The sequence below is a fragment of the Lolium rigidum genome, chromosome 3 (genome assembly GCF_022539505.1).
Source record: "Lolium rigidum isolate FL_2022 chromosome 3, APGP_CSIRO_Lrig_0.1, whole genome shotgun sequence".
Taxonomy (NCBI): Eukaryota; Viridiplantae; Streptophyta; class Magnoliopsida; order Poales; family Poaceae; genus Lolium; species Lolium rigidum.
This window is the reverse complement of record NC_061510.1, coordinates 340994417-341013236: the sequence shown is the minus strand read 5'-3', so window position 1 is coordinate 341013236 and position 18820 is coordinate 340994417.

Sequence of the window (18820 nt, the reverse complement as noted above, 5' to 3'; positions counted from 1 at the left end):
CGAGGAAGCGGGTAGCTGGAGCACACCACCTCCATCTTGAAAGATTGCTGCACTAGCCAATTGAACCAAATGTTTGAACTGATGGAAAGAGATTAGGCAGTGTATTTATTTAACACTTCCCTAACGTCTAGGCTATTTTAGTCCTTAGCGTGGGTTCGGTGCAGGTCGCAGAATATTTTTTTCTTTTATTTTTAAAACTGCGCTAGCCGGGTCTTGAACTTGAGAGAAATGAAACAGGCCCCTCGTGCTTGGTACTCTCGCCTCAGTTCCAAATAACATACTCTTGGTTTTGTTCCGTCAAAGGCTGATACCTCCTTGTTTCTTTATGATAAGTCAGGTCTTACTATGTTCCTATTGCTTTATGTTGGTGACATCATTGGTACAAGCTCTTCGTAATCGGCCATCTTAGATCTTCTTCGGCATTTGGGTTCTAATTTTCCTCTTAAGGATATTGGAGATCTTCCTTATTTTCTAGATATTGAGGTTCACAAAAAGTCCAATGAGCTGCTCTTAAGTCAGAAAAAATATGCTACAGACATACTGGCTCGTGTTGGAATGAGTTCTTGCACACCATGTACAACACCTCTCCCCACTACAGAAACATTAAACTTGACAGATGGCCCTGCTCTTGGGCCTGAGGATGTTACTCATTACAGGAGTATTGTGGGGGGACTCCAGTATCTGACACTAACTCGGCCTGACCTTTCCTTTTCATTTAATTAGTTATGTCAGTATCTTCATGCTCCTACTACTGCAATTGGACTGTTGTTAAACGCATTTTGAGGTATATTCATGGCATAAGAAAGATTGGTCTTACTTTTTAGAGGTTCAATTCCACTCTTCTTAGTGCCTATTTAGATGCAGACTAGGCATGTGATTTAGATGATTGACGCTCTACTAGTAGATTTGCAATATTTTTTGGTCCCAATCTTGTTTCTTGGTGTGCCAAAAAACAGCCTACTGTGTTCAGGTTCAGTAAAGAGGCTGAATACAAAGCCCTTGCAAATGCCACTGCATAGCTTATTTGTATTGAAGCACTTGTTCGTGAACTTGGTGTTTCCCTTAAGGAGAAACCATGCTTATGGTGTGATAATCTTGGTGCCACCTTCTTATCTGCCAATCCAGTTTTTCATGCACATACAAAATACATTGAAATAGATTTCTGTTTTGTTCGAGAACGAGTTGCTAGCAAGCAACTTGATGTCAGGTTCATAACAAGCAAGAATCAGATTGCAGATGGCTTTACTAAAACTTTATGTGTAAAGAAATTAGATGAGTTTAAGCGTAATCTAAACCTCTCCCTAGGTCTAGATTAAGGGGGTTATTAGAATTACTTGAATCATACGTCTTAGGTATAGAGTAGTCACTAGTGCAAACATGGCCTTTTGCACCGGTTTTTAAAGGCCATATGCACCGGATGGCCAACCGGTGCAAACCATCCGGTGCAAAAGGCCCCCCCTTTTGCACCGGTTGGATTACGAACCGGTGCTAAAGGGGTCTCCACGTGGCCGGCTGTGGGGCGCTCGGCGGGGAAGCTTTTGCACCGGTTCGTAATACGAACCGGTGCAAAAGGGTTGGGCCGCGGCAGCGTTTTAGTGCAATTCCCTGCCGCGGCAGTCTGCCGCGGCAGGGAATTGCACTAAAACGCTGCCGCGGCAGAGACTCTGCCCCATTCGAAACACGGTATAATATTAATAATGCAGACAATTCAAATATATATATATATATATAGGAAACCATTATATTACATATATCGATCAAAGTGACACACGTTCATGCATATATATATGTCTACATCAACTTTGATACTGGATGTCGGCCACATAGTGTTCTCCGTCTGGAGCTAAGACTTGCTCAACTAAGAATCCCGCCAGCTCTTCTTGAATTGCTCGTACACGCTCGGTTGCTAGAAGACCGTCCCGCAACCGTTCGATCTAATCATTTGAAGAAGGTACGGTGGTCAATATATATGTGTGTGTATGTGAATGAAACAGAAGGTGATAAAATAAAGCCATGAATTTTGTTTACTTACATCAAGTTGTTCCAAAATGTCCCTCTTATGGTGGGTATTCTGGCGGATGAACTCGCAAACGTAATACCCGCATAAATTATTCCCGTCCTCCTGCCTCAAGCACTTTACGAGAACAAAATTCAATCAAAATAATATATATATATAATCAAGGATGATAATAATGGTATTGAAACTAGAATCATCAAAGAGTTGCGCGGCGTAGCCAGTATTACTTACCGGTACTTGTTTTATTCGAAGTTCTTTATTCTTTAAACCCGGAGACTTGTTGGTGAACCGTTTCCAAGCCTTGAGGAGGATATCAGCCATGTCCCCCCACGCCTCAAGGGGTTTACTCTTCGAGTCCATGACTTCTACTATCCCGGTGTCGGGTTCAATGACTAGCAGGATATAGTGAAACCTGCGGACACACATATATATGCATAACTCATCAATTACACTTAACACATGGAGTAAGCGAAAAAGATTTAATGTGTGAAGACAGTAACACTCACGAGAAGTTGTAAGGAAATAGTATTGCCCTTTTGTATGAGTTTTTCCTTAAGACATATACCAAGTTATTCTCTGTGTCCTTGGGAGAGTTGTGGACAGTATACCCATTCACGGTATATGGGTCAACGAACCCAAGATCATAGATTTGCCCCTTGCGGCATTCGCGGATCTTCATTCTGCATAATACAATGAGAGTATGGTTATATGCATGCAATGGACGAGCCGCGGTAGAGACTTAATTACATAAATAATACTTACGGACGGTAGGCACTCAGCGAGAGATTTGTCGAGGGCGTCTTGGTTGAATAACTGAAATAATTCACAAAATTCGATGTTCATCACGTCATTTCGCCCGTAGTGCTCATCCGTGATTGCCACCATGATCCAGTTCTTACCATCCTTACATTTTTCCATGTACCAATTATGCAGTCTTCGCAGTTGCGTTGATAGATTAGGCAACTCCTCGGCTCCGACAAGAGGTTGCCCGTACTTGTACTTGGTATGCTATTTGGACATCATCACCCGTACTTGTAAGGAATTCTGCATCGATGCGGCTTAAGTACTCGGGAATACTCATACCGACCGCATCCGCCTCATCTTTGTATAGTCTTACCATCTCCGGATCAAAGCACGCTGTGACATCGGGATACACTTGGAGCGGGGGGCACGAGTTTTTCTGGTTTCCAAGCTGGGGAACTGGTTTCCCGTCTACCTTACTTTTTTCCCACCGATCTCTTGCTGACACATTTGACTTGCGAATAGACCGGTCATAGTTCGATGAAAGACTTGGCTCAAGGTTGATGAAGGCTCTTCAGCAGTTTCAACTTCTTTTCCAGAGATATAGCTGGCTCCGGCTCAAGCTGGGGCTTTTTCAATTTCAACATTTGTTGCTTGTGTTGTTCAGCTACGATCTTGGCATTTTCCTCAACTGTATAGTCATAAGGTCTCTTGGGAGGAACCTTAGGCACTCTTGGGAGGGGCTCTTGTTTGCGTCTCGGTGATCCGTTACGACTCAGCTGTGTCGTAGCGGACCGCCTAATTTTGCTCTTAGACTTGGGCTGCGGCGGCGGAGAAGGCTCACGCGGCGGCGGAGAAGGCTCACGCGTCGGCGGGGAAGGCTCACGCGCCGGCGGGGAAGGCTCACGCACTGGAGACGGCTGCATCGGTGGAGAATGCTGCCTCGGTGGAGACCTTGTTGGCGCCTTCCAACCCGGAATCACAATGAATTCTTTTCGCCATAGAACTGTAGTGTTCTTGGCTTCTCCCAGCTCTAGCAAATCCCCTTCACCGGCTGGGTGGTCAAGCCTCAGCGGCCCATACCCATCCATAACTTGATCCACCCCGGCAACGGCGTAGCCGGTGGAACCGGCTTGAAGTGGTATCTTTGATCGGGTACTGGCGGTAAGACATAGCCGACCGCCGCCTTGAGCGTTAAGTAGCCCATCGTTTGGAAATGTAGCTCACAAGGTGTAGACTCTGTGATAAAGTCCACAGGGTAGAGATCAAGATCCATCTGCGGTTCCACAGGGGAGGGAGGAGCCATCTGTGGATCCACATGTGCATCATCACCAGGCAGCTCCGTGGAAGCCACGCTCGCTTTCCGCTGAGATCCCCGGCCGGTAGCATCGAATGCAACTTCTTCTATCTCGCGGATTAGGTTGAGGTTGGGTGACTCGTGGACCGAGCTCGACATTATCATCCTCACTTGCTCCTCTAGCTTAGCAACGCGTTCGTGAACCACATCCTTTTGCCTCCGACGGCTTCTATCGGGATATTTCTTCGTTTCTGCAGGAAACCCAATACACCACGGCTTGCCACCTGATGTGGTTCGTGTCCGTCCTGAGTGTTCAGGATTCCCAAGGGCGCGTGTGAGCTGGTCCTTCTCTCTTTCGGGATGGAACTTCCCCTCTTCAGCTTCCTTTGCAACATTTCTAAAGGCTTCGATGGGAAGTGGGTTTTCCTTATGTCTTTGTGTATATATGCATAACCCTTGTGCGTCCAACGTGCCCCCATGCGCGTAAAACCAATCCCTTGACCGCTGGTTCCATTTCAGTACCTCTGGCTGGATCCCCTTTTTAATTAGCTCGTTCTCCCATTTCTCCCACTTAGGTCTGCCAGCATTGTAGCCTCCTCGCCCCATGGTATGGAAGTACATCTTATTAGAAGCATTTTTCGTATTGGTGTCAGACCTTTTCTTTGCCTTGTCCGATTTCTTTAACTTCACAAATTCATCCCAGTGGTCTTTTATCTTCTCATAGGGGCCTTTGAAATCAGGAGTCTTCCCTTTATTGACAAAGAAGCTGTCCAATTTCTTCTTGTAGTCGTTGAACTGTACTGCCATCTTCTTAAGAGCCCACTTCTTAACTCTTCGATGTACGCTATTCAGCTCGGGATCCTCAGGGTCTGGCCTGTCATTCTCACTATCAGAGTCAGTTGGCTCCGGAAAGATGAAATTTATCAGCAGCTTCCTAAACATCACACTTTTTAATCTCGTGTCGACATAAGTAACTCCTTCGCCCCCCTTTACCGGTTTCTTCCATTCTTGAGTGGTGATCGGGACGGTGTCCCTAACAACAACTCCACATTGACTTACAAACTTCTTTGCGAACTTCTTGGGAGAAATCGGTTCGCCATCTATCGCGATTTCCCCGATGGTGCACCTTTCATGGTCTTCCATCTTTACGGCCGCGCCTCGTTTAGTTACTGCCGGTAGAGTTTGTTGATCGGGAGGTCTAAAAGAAGAAACAACGTTAATACATGTATATGCACAAATCTGGAGGCTTGGTTAATTAATATATATACACCTCGGCGGCGTCGTGAGCTTCTCCCTCGCAGTCGTCACCTTCTCCCTCACCGGAGCCGTCTCCACGGTTGTCTTGCTCATCTTCCTCACCGGAGGCGTCTCCACGGGTTCGCTCGTCTCCCTCGCCGGATTGGTTTAGGTAAAGAGAGGTGATATCCTCATCATCACGGATAATCTCCTCGACCATGTATTCTTTTTCTAGGTCTCGTTCCATAGTTTCGCAAAGACTTACAAGTTATTCTAATGCTATAAACACAACGAAGCGAGTAATTAACCAAGATAATGATATAAATAAATGATCAAATATTAGAGTTACACATATATATAAGTGCAAATAAAGGATAATGCTGAATACATAATCAAAGATCTGAGTTACACATATAGCTCGATCGGTCCCTAATACATCACACTACAAGCTCTCAACGGCGCCGACCGGGTCCCGAGCCGCGCCGGGTGAACACCCAAAGCCACGGAACAGTGACGGGAGCATAGCTAACATGAGATCCCTGCATAACTGACCATCCGGTCCTATACATGGTGTCTAACGCATACATGTAACGGCGAACATGCTCATCCTCCGCTGCAATGCGCTGAGCTACCACCTCCGGCGGGGCCGGCTCCCTTTGAAACGAACGTGGCCCATAAGACCTCCACCAGAGAATATCCGGGTCGACGACGGGACCCGGATTCCGCACCAAGGTGCGCCCCGGAAGATAACACCTCCCAGTGCCACCCCGGCGGAGCCTAGTCCCGAACTTCCCCCAACTGCCGCAACTCCTCTAAAATTGTCCTAGCTCCAGGACGCGGCGGGCGCGGCATCGTATGCAAACTAATATTGAATTTGAATAAATTACTTATGAATATATATATATCTTAGTAACAAATACTACTATTTTTAAATTTGTCTAACATATATTTTCTAACTACAATTGTCTAACATTTTTATCTAACATATTATAAATTCTAAATTCTAAATTTCTAAATTTCACTACTATTTCTAAGATTCTAAGATTTATCTAACATATTCTAAATTCTAAGTTTCTATATTTCACTACAATTTTGTAACAATTTTATCTAACATATTCTATATTCTAAATTCTAACAAATATTTTCTAACTACAATTTGTCTAACATATATTTTCTAACATATATTTTCTAACTACAATTTTCTAACTACAATTTTCTAACATATATTTTCTAACTACAATTTTCTAACATATATTTTCTAACTACAATTTTCTAACTACAATTTTCTATATCTTAGTAAAAAAAATTGTCTAACATATATTTTCTAACTACAATTTTCTAACATTTTTATCTAACATATTATAAATTCTATATTCTAAATTCTAACAAATATTTTCTAACTACAATTTTCTAAATAGATCTAACTAAAATTTATCTAACTTATATTTCTAAATTTAACTAATAAATTTTCTAACTAATTAAAACAAAAAAAGAAAAAAAAAGGAGAAGGCCGGCCGGGGCTCACCTCTAGCCGCGGCTGCCGGCCGGAGCGGGGCGGCGGTTGGCGGCGCGGGCGCGGGCGGCAGCGCGGGCGAGGCGGCTGCGCAGGCGGGGCGGCGCGGGCACGCGGGCCGGGGCAGGGGCGGCGCAGGCGCGCGGGCCGGGGCGGGGGCGGCGCGGGCGCGCGGACGCGGAGGAGAGGCGGCGGCGCGGTCGGCGGCGGCGCGGGCGGGCGGGGAGGCGGCGGCGCGGGCGGGCGAAATTTGGGCAGAGTCTCCCCTGTAATTTGGTCCTCGCGCGAATGGAGAAGAAAGGGCGCGCGCGCGGAATTTATGCACAGGGCCTTTTGCACCGGTTGTTGGCTCGAACCGGTGCAAAGACCCTTTTGCACCGGTTCGAGCCAACAACCGGTGCAAAAGGCCCCTTTTTCACCGCCTTTTGTATTTTCCCGCCATTTATTTTTCGTGTTTCGCGTGGGATAGGTTCCCGCCACGACGCGCGCGTGGTAGGTTCCCGTCAAACGACGCCGCGCGGGATATTTTCCCGCCACGACGCGAGGGATGTTTTCCCTCCACGACGCAAGCGGCGCGTGGTATATTTTCCCGCCACGACGCAAACGGCGCGGGATATTTTCCCTCCACGGCGCCGCGCGGGATATTTTCCCTCTATAAATAGTACGTCCCCGTCTCTCCCACTTCGATCATCACCAAACCCTAGCCCATTGCACAATGCCCCCAAAGCCGCACCCGCCGCCGGTGGAGGTGGACCCGCAGCTCACGGAGATAGAGGAGTGGGAGGAGCTGCAGCGGCAGGAGGCGGCAGCAAGGAGGGCAGCGAGAGGATGAGGTGGACCCGCAGCTTGCGAGAGATAGAGGAGTGGGAGGAGGCGGCGCTAGCGGCTACCATAGAAGCATTTGAGAGGCAGAGTCTCCAGGAGCTGCATAAGCGGCCGCGTGTGGCGAATCTGGATAGTGAGGAGATGTATAAGCGTCGTCGTGAGGAGGTGCTGCGGCAGGAGGCGGCAGCCAGGAGGGCAGCAACGGATGCGCGGAAGAACTAGTAGAAGTTGTTATTATTTTAGTTTAAATTTAGTTAATGTTAAATTTCAATAAAGTCGTTGTCGTTGTTTTAGTTTAAGTTTAGTTAACGTATCTTGTTAAATTTCAATAAAGTCGTTGTCTTTAGTTTATATACCCCTTTTATCCCGGTTCCTGGCTTGAACCGGTGCTAAAGATGGTGGATTTGATTATATACCCTTTTTATCCCGGTTCCTGGCTGAAACCGGTGCTAAAGATGGGGGGCTAAATCTGGGGAGGCTTATCCGGTGTTTGCCTTATCCGGGGTGGCCTCATCCGGGGGGATTATCCGGAGGCACATTGCTATATATAGCCCCCTCCGGGAGAGTAGAGAGAGCAGCCTGAGAGGCAACGACCAAGAAGGAGAGAGCCTCTCCGGCGAAGCTTCTCGAAGATGTCTTAGATGGCTGGCCGTCTTAGACATCTTCGGAAGCTTTGCCCGAGTAACTCTTCCCGCAAGTCCCGCTCGGAAGCTGCTAGTATACACCCAACAACCAGTAGCTAAGGGTAAGGAGGGCTTCCGGGAGCTTTTCGAAGGAAAGAGCCTCTCCGGCGAAGCTTCTCGAAGATGTCTTAGATGGCTGGCCGTCTTAGACATCTTCGGAAGCTTTGCCCGAGTAACTCTTCCCGCAAGTCCCGCTCGGAAGCTGCTAGTATACACCCAACAACCAGTAGCTCAGGGTAAGGAGGGCTTCCAGGAGCTTTTCGAAGGAAAGAGCCTCTCCGGCGAAGCTTCTCGAAGATGTCTTAGATGGCTGGCCGTCTTAGACATCTTCGGAAGCTTTGCCCGAGTAACTCTTCCCACAAGTCCCGCTCGGAAGCTGCTAGTATACACCCAACAACCAGTAGCTCAGGGTAAGGAGGGCTTCCGGGAGCTTTTCGAAGGAAAAAGCCTCTCTGGCGAAGCTTCTCCAGTACCTCAGGGTAATTAAAGAGGGTTTCCGGGAGCTTCTCGAAGGAAAGAGCATTTAGTTCAAACGACCAATGTTACTGATACATATCACAACAAAAGCTTCACAATATGAGCTCATCAAGGTACAGGATAATAATTAATACATTATGATCGCTTCGACCGTAACCATGGAGTATCTTCAGCATTTAACGCGATGGTTGGATCAATGTTCACTCCGAAGGGCGGAATTTCAGCAAACTTATTATAATCTTCCGACATGTCTGTCTTGTCCTCGACTCCCACGATGGTTCTTTTCCCTGAAAGAACTATGTGACGCTTTGGCTCATCGGATGAGCTCGTTTCCTTATGTTTTCTTTTCTTCGGTCCGGAGGACATGTCCTTCACATAGAAAACCTGAGCCACATCATTGGCTAGGACGAATGGTTCGTCTCCGTAACCAAGATTGTTGAGATCCACCGTTGTTATTCCGTACGTGCTGGTCTACCTTTACCCCTTTTCCATCAAGCTTGAACCATTTGCACCGAAACAAAGGGATCTTAAAATAAGGTCCATAGTCAAGTTCCCATATCTCCTCTATGTAACCATAATATGTGTCCTTTTCCCCACTGTTAGTGTTTGTTGCATCAATGCGGACACCACTGTTTTGGTTGGTGCTCTTTTTATCTTGGGCGAACGTGTAGAAGGTATTTCCATTTATCTCGTACCCCTGGAAAGTCATTATAGTCGAAGATGGTGACCCGGCCAACAAGTACAATTGATCATCAATGGCGTTGTTATTCATGAGATGTGTTCGGAGCCAACCGCCGAATGTCCGCATATGTTTATGTGTAATCCGAGTCTTCGGACCGCCCGGATATTCGGAGCGTACAATATTCTTGTGATCGGTGATATACGGGGCCACCAAGGTGGAACTTTGTAGAACTGTGTAGTGTGCTTGAGTGAAAGAAATGCCGTCCCTACATATCATTGATTTCCTTCCTAGCGTGCCTTTTCCACTTAGTCGCCCCTCATGTCGCGATTCGGGAACACCAATCGACTTAAGGTCGGGAATAAAGTCAACACGGAACTCGAAGACCTCCTCTGTTCCATAGCCCTTGGAGATGCTTCCTTCCGGCCTAGCACGGTTATGAACATATTTCTTTAAGACCCCCATGAACCTCTCGAAGGGGAACATATTGTGTAGAAAGACAGGACCGAGGATGGCAATCTCTTCGACAAGGTGAACCAGGAGATGTGTCATAATATTGAAGAAAGATGGTGGAAACACCAACTCAAAGCTAACAAGACATTGCACCACATCCTTCACGTAACCTTGGAAGACTAGCTGGATCGATTACCTTCTGAGATATTGCATTAAGGAATGCACATAGCTTCACAATGGGTATTCGAACATTTTCTGGCAGAAGCCCCCTCAGTGCAACCGGAAGCAGCTGCGTCATAATAATGTGGCGGTCATGCGACTTCAGGTTTTGGAATTTTTTTCTCTGCCATATTTATAATTCCCTTTATATTTGATGAGAATCTAGACGGCACCTTGATACTGTAAAGGACTTCAAAAAATATTTCCTTCTCTCGCTTTGGTAAGAGCGTAGCTGCCGGGACTTAAGCGACTCCCTGTATCCAGTCTTGTAATCCTCGTTCTTGCTTGTTCTTTGGGACTTTCATACGATACTGGTCCTCCCTTGCTTCGGTGTATCTTTTGTCCGCCCATACACGCCTAAGAAGCCTAGCAGGTTCACGCAAAGATTCTTCGTCACATGCATCACGTCGATTGAAGAGCGGACCTCTAGGACTTTCCAATAGGGTAGATCCCAAAATATAGATTTTTTCTTCCACATGGGTGCGTGTCCGGTAACAACCTCTTTGGGAACAGATTTTTTCTTCGAAGCCTTTTTTTTGGGAACAGATTGGCCGCCAGGACCCTTTCCAAATATTACTTTTATGTCCTTGACCATATCAAGTAAAGCATCACTCGTACGGAGTTCGGGCTTCTCCCGTGATCTGCCTCACCTCCGAAATGATTGCCTTTCTTTTCGACGGGGTGCCTCTTTGGAAGAAATCGACGATGCCCCGTGTACACAACCTTCTTACATTTCTTCAAATAAGCACCTTCGGTCTCATCTAAGCAGTGCGTGCATGCATTGTATCCCTTGTTTGTTTGTCCTGAAAGGTTACTAAGAGCAGGCCAATCATTGATGGTCACGAAAAGCAACGCTCGTAGGTTGAATGACTCCTGTTTGTACTCATCCCATGCAAGAACACCTGGTTTGCTCCACAACTTTAAGAGTTCTTCAAATAATGGCCGTAGGTAAACATCAATGTCGTTGCCGGGTTGCTTTGGGCCTTGGATGAGCACTGGCATCATAATGAACTTCCGCTTCATGCACAACCAAGGCGGAAGGTTATAGATACATAGAGTTACGGGCTAGGTGCTATGACTGCAGCTCTGCTCCCCAAAAGGATTCATTCCATCCGTACTTAGACCAAACCTTAAGTTCCTCGCGTCATCCGCAAAGTCCGGGAACTCTCTATCGATTTTCCTCCACCTGCGACCCATCAGCGGGGTGTCTCAGCTTCTCGTCTTTCTTACGGTCTTCTTTGTGCCATCGCAACAACCTGGCATGCTCTTTATTTCTGAACAGACGTTTCAACCGTGGTATTATAGGAGCATACCACATAACCTTGGCAAGAACCCTCTTCCTAGGGGGCTCGCCCTCAACATCACCAGGGTCATCTCGCCTCGATCTTATACCGTAGTGCATTGCATACCGGACATTTTTCCAAATTTTCGTACTCAAGGCGGTAGAGGATGCGATCATTAATGCATGCATGTATCTTCAGCACCTCTAATCCTAGAGGGCGAGAGAACCTTCTTTGCTTCGTACGTACTTGTCGGGCAATTCGTTATCCTTTGGAAACCTCCTCTTCATTATTTTCGAGTAACTTCTCAAATGGCTTGTCACATATACCAGCCTCTGCCTTCCATTGCAGCAACTCCAGTGTGGCACCGAGCTTTGTGTTGCCATCTTCGCAATTTGGGTATAACTTCTTTTTGTGATCATCTAACATGCCCTTTAACTTTCGCTTCTCGTTTTCTGTTTCGCATCTCCGTGTGCATCGGCGATGGCCCGACGAAGATCATCATCAACGGGCTCATCCGATGCCTCTTCATCTTGATCACCTCCACCTGCCTCCTCATCTTCATCATGCCCTGTTGCGGTATCACCGTAGTTAGGGTACATATCATCATCCTCTTCTTCTTCGTCGTCGTCTTCCATCATAACCCCTCTTTCTCCATGCTTAGTCCAACAATTATAGCTGGGCATGAAACCTTTCCAAAGCAGGTGGGAGTGAATGACTTGCCATTCAGGGTATTGCTTTAAGTTCCGGCAATCAACACATGGACAACATATATAACCATCCGCCTGTGGGTTTTCCTCAGCCACACGGAAAAATTCTTTCAGGCCCGAAGTGAACTCGGGCAGACGTCGGTCAACGTACATCCATTGCCGCCGGTTCATCTACATCAAATAATTAAGTTTATCAAAAAACCATTACAAAACATCATAATATATATATATAGTGGATATTAGCACCGTACAAATGAAAGGATAAAGTTGTTTAACCTTGATTGAGGAGGGAAAGAAAGAGGAGAAAGCTTAAGTGTCGCTCCGGCACCTCATCTCATTTTTGTTTTGTGTAAAATCAAGCGGCATCATTCTCTCGGACATTTCATCGAGCACCTTGTGTGCATGCCAAAGAAATGCAAGGTAGCACTCAACACACACACCTTTCTCCTAGAAAAAGTGAAGTTGTGAATTGGCTGGTTGGAGGTGAGCTGATATAAGGGCTGGGGACCTTTTGCACCGGTTCGTATTACAAACCGGTGCAAATGAGCTATCTTTTGCACCGGTTTGTAACACGAACCGGTGCAAAAGTTCCTCGGCCGACACGTGCCTGGCGACAAACCTTTTGCACCGGTTTGTGTTACCAACCGGTGCAAAAGATATCTCATTTGCACCGGTTTGTAACACGAACCGGTGCAAAAGGTCCCTCGGCCGGCTGCTCCCCACGAACCGGTGCTAATGACCCCCTTTAGCACCGGTTCGTGCCAAATCCGGTGCAAAAGCCATCTGGGGCAAAAAACGAAAGCCCTTGTTTCTACTAGTGAGTACTCTACCTTAATACGTATCCTCCTTGTATACACCACCATAGGGCTCTTTCCGTGTATATAAACACGTAACCGCCCTCAAAGGTACGACCGTTCCAACCTACAACCTAAACCTAAGGATTCAACACATCTCACGACACCAGACCTCCCACCCCGCACCACGCGCTGTCAGGAGCTCCCCCACTCCTGGACCGCGCGGAACGCGGATTCAGTCAACCTACGGGTCCGTCACTCTCTATCCTGATCGTTTGTACTCGGTTGTGTGTTCTAGAGATATGTGAAAGCATGGTCCATTATGGGCGCGTTTGGTAGCCTGCATCCCCCTTGGCTTGCATCGGGCCAGCAATTTTCGGCCCCTTTGGTTGCCTGGGCCGAGCCGCGTTCTTGCAGGAACCGGTTCTGAAAGCAGTGCCGGGCCAGGCCGTGGAGGAACTCCCGGTTCGGCAGTTTCCAGCGATGCAGGTAAATCTCCACGCTCGCTGATGCAAAAGGGAATCTTCGGCACACGGGCGGAGACGAGAATGGAGATGGCGGGAGCTGCGGAGGGCATCGGCGAAAAGCAAAAAGGGGGGCGGGAAGGATTCTGTCACCTCCCGCCGCGCCCCATGGCCTATTTCTAACCCCTCCTCCATTGTCCCCCCCCCCCCCAAATTTCGAGCTCCTCCTCCCGTCGGCAAGTAGGTAAGAGGCGCACGCATCTCCGGTCGGCGACGGTTGCAGCAACGGCGGAGGCGGCGGCGAGTACATCTAGGCTACCTCCTGGTCCAGCGCATCTTCACCTCCGGCCATGACTGTAAGTCGTCCTTTATCCCCGTACCGCGGCAATGTTTAGATCTAGGTTAGGAGTAGTCAGATCTTGTCTAGGGCTTGGTCTTGTAGCAGGGGTTAGTTCGGATTGTGGTGACCTATCATGATCTTGCTAGGATTCGACAGTTCTGGTTGCTACTGCCATAGGGTTTGGTCTTGTAACATGGGTTAGTCGAATGATCTGCTTGTCTGATTTAGGAAGAACTTGTCCGGTTGCTACCGTTGCCATGACCTGCTTGTCTGATTTAGGAAGAACTTGTCCGGTTGCTACCGTTGCCATGACCTGCTTGTCTGATTTAGGAAGAACTTGTCCGGTTGCTACCGTTGCCATGACCTACTTGTCTGATTTAGGATGAACTTGTCCGGTTGCTAACGTTGCCATGAACTGCTTGTCTGATTTAGGATGTACATTGATGTGTGTAGGACTCCTTCTGCGATGACTTTAGCCAGGCGCTTGTCTGCGTTGGGGATTCACAGATCCCTTCCCAAGTTCCCGATTCGCAGCCCACGTACGAGTCCAAGGTCACCCCTCGCCGTGTCCGACCTGGTGGCTCAGGTAGCGGCAGAGGTGGCTGCTAGGTTGGCCACCACTAAGAAGAACAAGAACCGCAGGGAAGTGGAGAAGGCCCTGAAGACCGGGCAGGAAAGGAATGCCACCATGAAATGGCTTCCTTATATGTCCAGCTTCATGTTGGAGAAGATGTGCGACTTGATCCAGAGCGGGGTGCGAACTGACAAAGGCTTCAAGAAGTCCATCTGAATTCTGTGCCTAAGGGCCTAGCTGAGCACTGTGGTGTCTCCGTCTGCTCCACTCAGGTGTACAACCACCTGAGGAAGTGGAGGCAGAGGTGGCTCACCATTAGCAGGCTCCACGATCTAAGCGGTGCTCAGTGGTGCGAGGACACCAAGTGCATCGTCCTTGAGGGTGAGCACTACTGCGGGCACGTCGTGGTGAGCACCTCAATAACTCAGTCCTTCTCACTAACTTTTGTGATCAGCCACGAGCACAACTAACATCATTGTTCTTTCTTATCGTAGGATCACCCAAAGGACGCAGATTTCCTCAATGTCCCCATCGCCAACTACGACGAGATGCACACCATCTTCTCATTCGGCCTCGCCACCGGCAAGTATGCCATGGGATCCAGTGAGCCCCTGGGCTCTACTGCAGCAAATCCTGCACCTGAGGATGCTGATACCCAGGAGTCCAACACGGTGAACCTGGATGCTGACAAGCACGACGCGCCTGCGAAGCCAACCGTCGGCAAGAGGAAGAGAGGTGCCTTCGCCAACGACGAGCTGGTGGCCTTCACCAACATGACTGTTGATGTGAAGGACGTCGCACAGGCCATCAGAGACAACAAGCCCACGGACATGCACCCGGACATGTACAATGCGGTCATGGACATGCTTGGCTTCGCCGAGGATGATCTCATGGCCGCCCTTAGCCACCTCGTCGACCACAAGGCCCAAGGTTCCAGCTTCGTCGGCATGATCGAGCCACACCGCGTCCTCTGGCGGAGGAACTACCTTGGCAAGTACCATGGCAAGGTGTAGTGGTGCCCTTGACGGGGTGGTTCAGGGAGGCATGCATGGAGATGGTGATGATGATGATGATGATGATGATGATGATGATGATGATGATGATGATGATGATGATGATGATGATGATGATGATGATGATGATGATGTATATTCTGGCAGTAGCTAGGATGAAAACATTTGACCCCTTTTTGTAAGTATGATGAGGTGGTATATACCAACCCCTCAGGAATCTACAGCTCATGGAGAGTATGTCAAGATCAGGTCAATGGTTACGCCAACAACAGCTACCGATGATATGCAACATTGGAGGAGGCACAACAAGAGTACCTCACCTTCCTGGAAGAGGAGCTCCTGGAAGACCAGGCCATCGATGATGCAGTGCCATTAGCACACCTGCCGCCGGAGGAAGTACATGCTCTACAAGGAGCACCACCGGAGGTACGTCCCAGCCAGGTCAAAGATTACATCATCACCTTCCTCATCGTGGTGATCGTGAGGATCGTGTACTTCTAAGTGGTATATGATCGTATGTAATATGCCATGGTATGGTAATCTCACCCTTTTTGAATTGTGGTAAGGATATGGAACTGTGATTTGAGCAACCAAACAGCTGATTCATGTTTTCCTGCGTGCAAGATGGGCTGAAAACGGGCAACCAAACGATGGGCATGAGTTCCTTCTCCGGCGCGCAAAAGGCCGCACAGACTACCAAACAACCCACGAAAAGTGACACATGGCCCGTTCTGAACGCGCAATGCCTCCCATCTCGCTGGTACAGGCATGCAGGTTTTCGGCCCGGGCAACCAAACACGCCCTAGGCAGCATCATTTGATTTGGTCACACTATGCAGTACGTGATATTCTAATGCATTTTGGAGGCTACCGTGGAGCACCTCTGTTCAGGCTTTGGGTCATACTGTATTTATTTTCTATGCACTAGGACACAAACACAACCAAACGAAGGATTGTGCCAAATATTAAAAGAAACACTCGAAATTCATAAAACTACAGGAAAAAATTTCTCAAATATATGCCGCTCCTTCCGTCATGTAAAAGATGTTTCATATGTGTCAAAAAATTTCATCAAAATTTGGACAGATTTAAGATATCTCATATCCAAATTTTGAAAAATCTAAGACACCACACATCAAAAAATTGACAAACCTAAAACATCTTTTATATGATGAAGGGAGTAAAAAACATGAGTACTCAAGTTACAAATTTATGCTCATTCGCAGAAAAAACATTACAAATCTATGCTATAGATTGGAAGTATTTACATTTTCGAAAAAAAAGGACTCAAAGATATTGTGTGTTGACAATGCCCTTTCGTGAGTACTTTCTTCTCCACAAATTATTCATTGATTTCTCATTGTTTGCTCATAGTTTTCTATATAAAGTTTCTTCTAATATTTGTTAAAAGACCTATACTTTATGCACCGGATGAAATGCTAAGAGAGAAGTTTCAACAATGAAGTTCCAAAAGAAAGAGCTGTAGGTTTGTCTTGTAGTAAGAAAGAATCTCGCACGTGAGAGGCGAAATAGGAGCCAGCACTTTTTCATTCCATGCAGGTGTTCAGAATATTAGATCTAATCTTAGAGCATCTCTAGCAGATCCCGTAAAAGGAGCCGAAACTAAAAAGAACTTCGGGAGAATACGGGTTCGGTTCGGAGATGGGCCAGAACGGAGCCCGAACTCGCGGCCTGGCCTGTATAACGAGTTCGGGCCCCCGAGAAACTGCGCGGCCGCCCCGTATTAAAAGGAGCCGCGGAGGGGAGTTCGGTTTCTACTCCCCTCCGCCGCTTTCGCTCCCGCTGCCGCCTGCCTCCTCTCCGACGAGCCATTCCGCCTCCTCTGACGCTGCTTCCGCCACCACCCCTCCGTCCGCAATGGGGCGAATAAGACGCGTAGGTAGGGCAGGGGCTGAATCGGCGGCAGAAAAAAACCTCGGCGTCCGCCGGGTGTACGGGTGGAGGCGGACCGCACGAGGCGGTCGCGCTCCGACGGCGCATGGAAGCGGGGGGGGGGGGAGTGGCCGCAAGTTATCGCGCGCTGGCAAGCGCGCGAGGAGGCAGCCGAAGAAGGAGAAGCCAAGGTGCCCCTCGCCGGCTCGTGCAGCCCGCCAATGCCGGCGCTGCCCCCGCGCGGCAACAACGACGACGCCGCCGACAGGCCGCCTCTAGCCTGCGGGAGCACCTCCGAGGCGGCGGCCTTCGAGGTGGCGACGCTCATCGTCGCCTAGGAAACGCCGGCGAGCAAAAACCCTCCGCCACCGACGGGAAGCGCCCCGGTGACACTCTAGTCGATCCGGGGACTAATCTAGTCGTTTTAGGTCTCTAATTACCGAATGTAGGTAACTATCATGTATTTTGCCTAGATTAATGTAAATTATCGACGAATTCAGCTTGATCTGAGCAAATTGGGTTCAATCGCGAGTTTGATTGTCCCACGACGTTTGATTTCTGCTTTTTCAGTTCGCGGGTTCGGTTTCTATTCTGCGCCATGACAAAATCCATCTCTTTTCAACAGTTCGGAAGACCGAACTCGACGTTTTCGGTTCCGCGATATACGGGCTCTGCTAGAGATGCTCTTAGACTTTGCTGCTTCCATCCTGCATGGCTCACATCCAAAAAAAAACATTCAATGACACAATACGCGGGTATAGTACGTACCGTACGCCTACTGGAAGCACATATCGACCGCGCCAGGAAAACGCTGAGATGAACCGCGCGGCATTTGAACCGGCCGCATCCAAGGCTGAGAATGTTTCAAGATATGTGCTGATAGTAGGACCACGTTCAGTAATCAGTATGCGTAGCAGTCAAAGGAAGTATAGGACGCGGAGTGTATTCGATGGTACTACACACCGTGGTCCAGAGGCGTCAATTAATGATGCCCGGCGTGTCTCGCGGGTGGCAGAAGACCGTTGCGACCAGGAGTACTGTATAACGGGGTGAAACGGTAAAAAAATTTACCGGGGGACAGCACTATTTAAGTAGCGATGTGGCGATTGGGACGATCATATCGTCCTCTCAAATCTCGACCTCCCGCTTCAAGGGTTTCTGATAGTTGCTGTCCGCCATAGACAGCCTCCACGAACCAGTCTTAGAGCATCTCGAGCTCATCCAAATTTGGTCCTCTCACTGGTACAAAAAACGGCTTCCGTCCAGCCCCATTAGTCCGGAAATATTCGAACCGCGACTAAAGGGGGCTTTAGTCGCGGTTCGGGAGGCAACCCGCGACTAATGCTCCATCCGAGACGAAAGGGTACCCCTTTAGTCGCGGTTGGTAACACCAACCGGGACTAAAGGTTTTTCCGCATTTTTCACTCCCCACGCACCCTGCACCCCCCCTGGATCGTCTTTTTTGCTTTGTAAAATACAAAAGAAATTGATAGAAAATTCAAAAAAAAAATTCTTTTCAGATTCTTGTATGTTATGCAACCTACTATTCGGAGAAATTAAAAAATTTGAATTTTCATTTTTTTTGCAAATTTTGTTTAAAAAATGGTAAAACC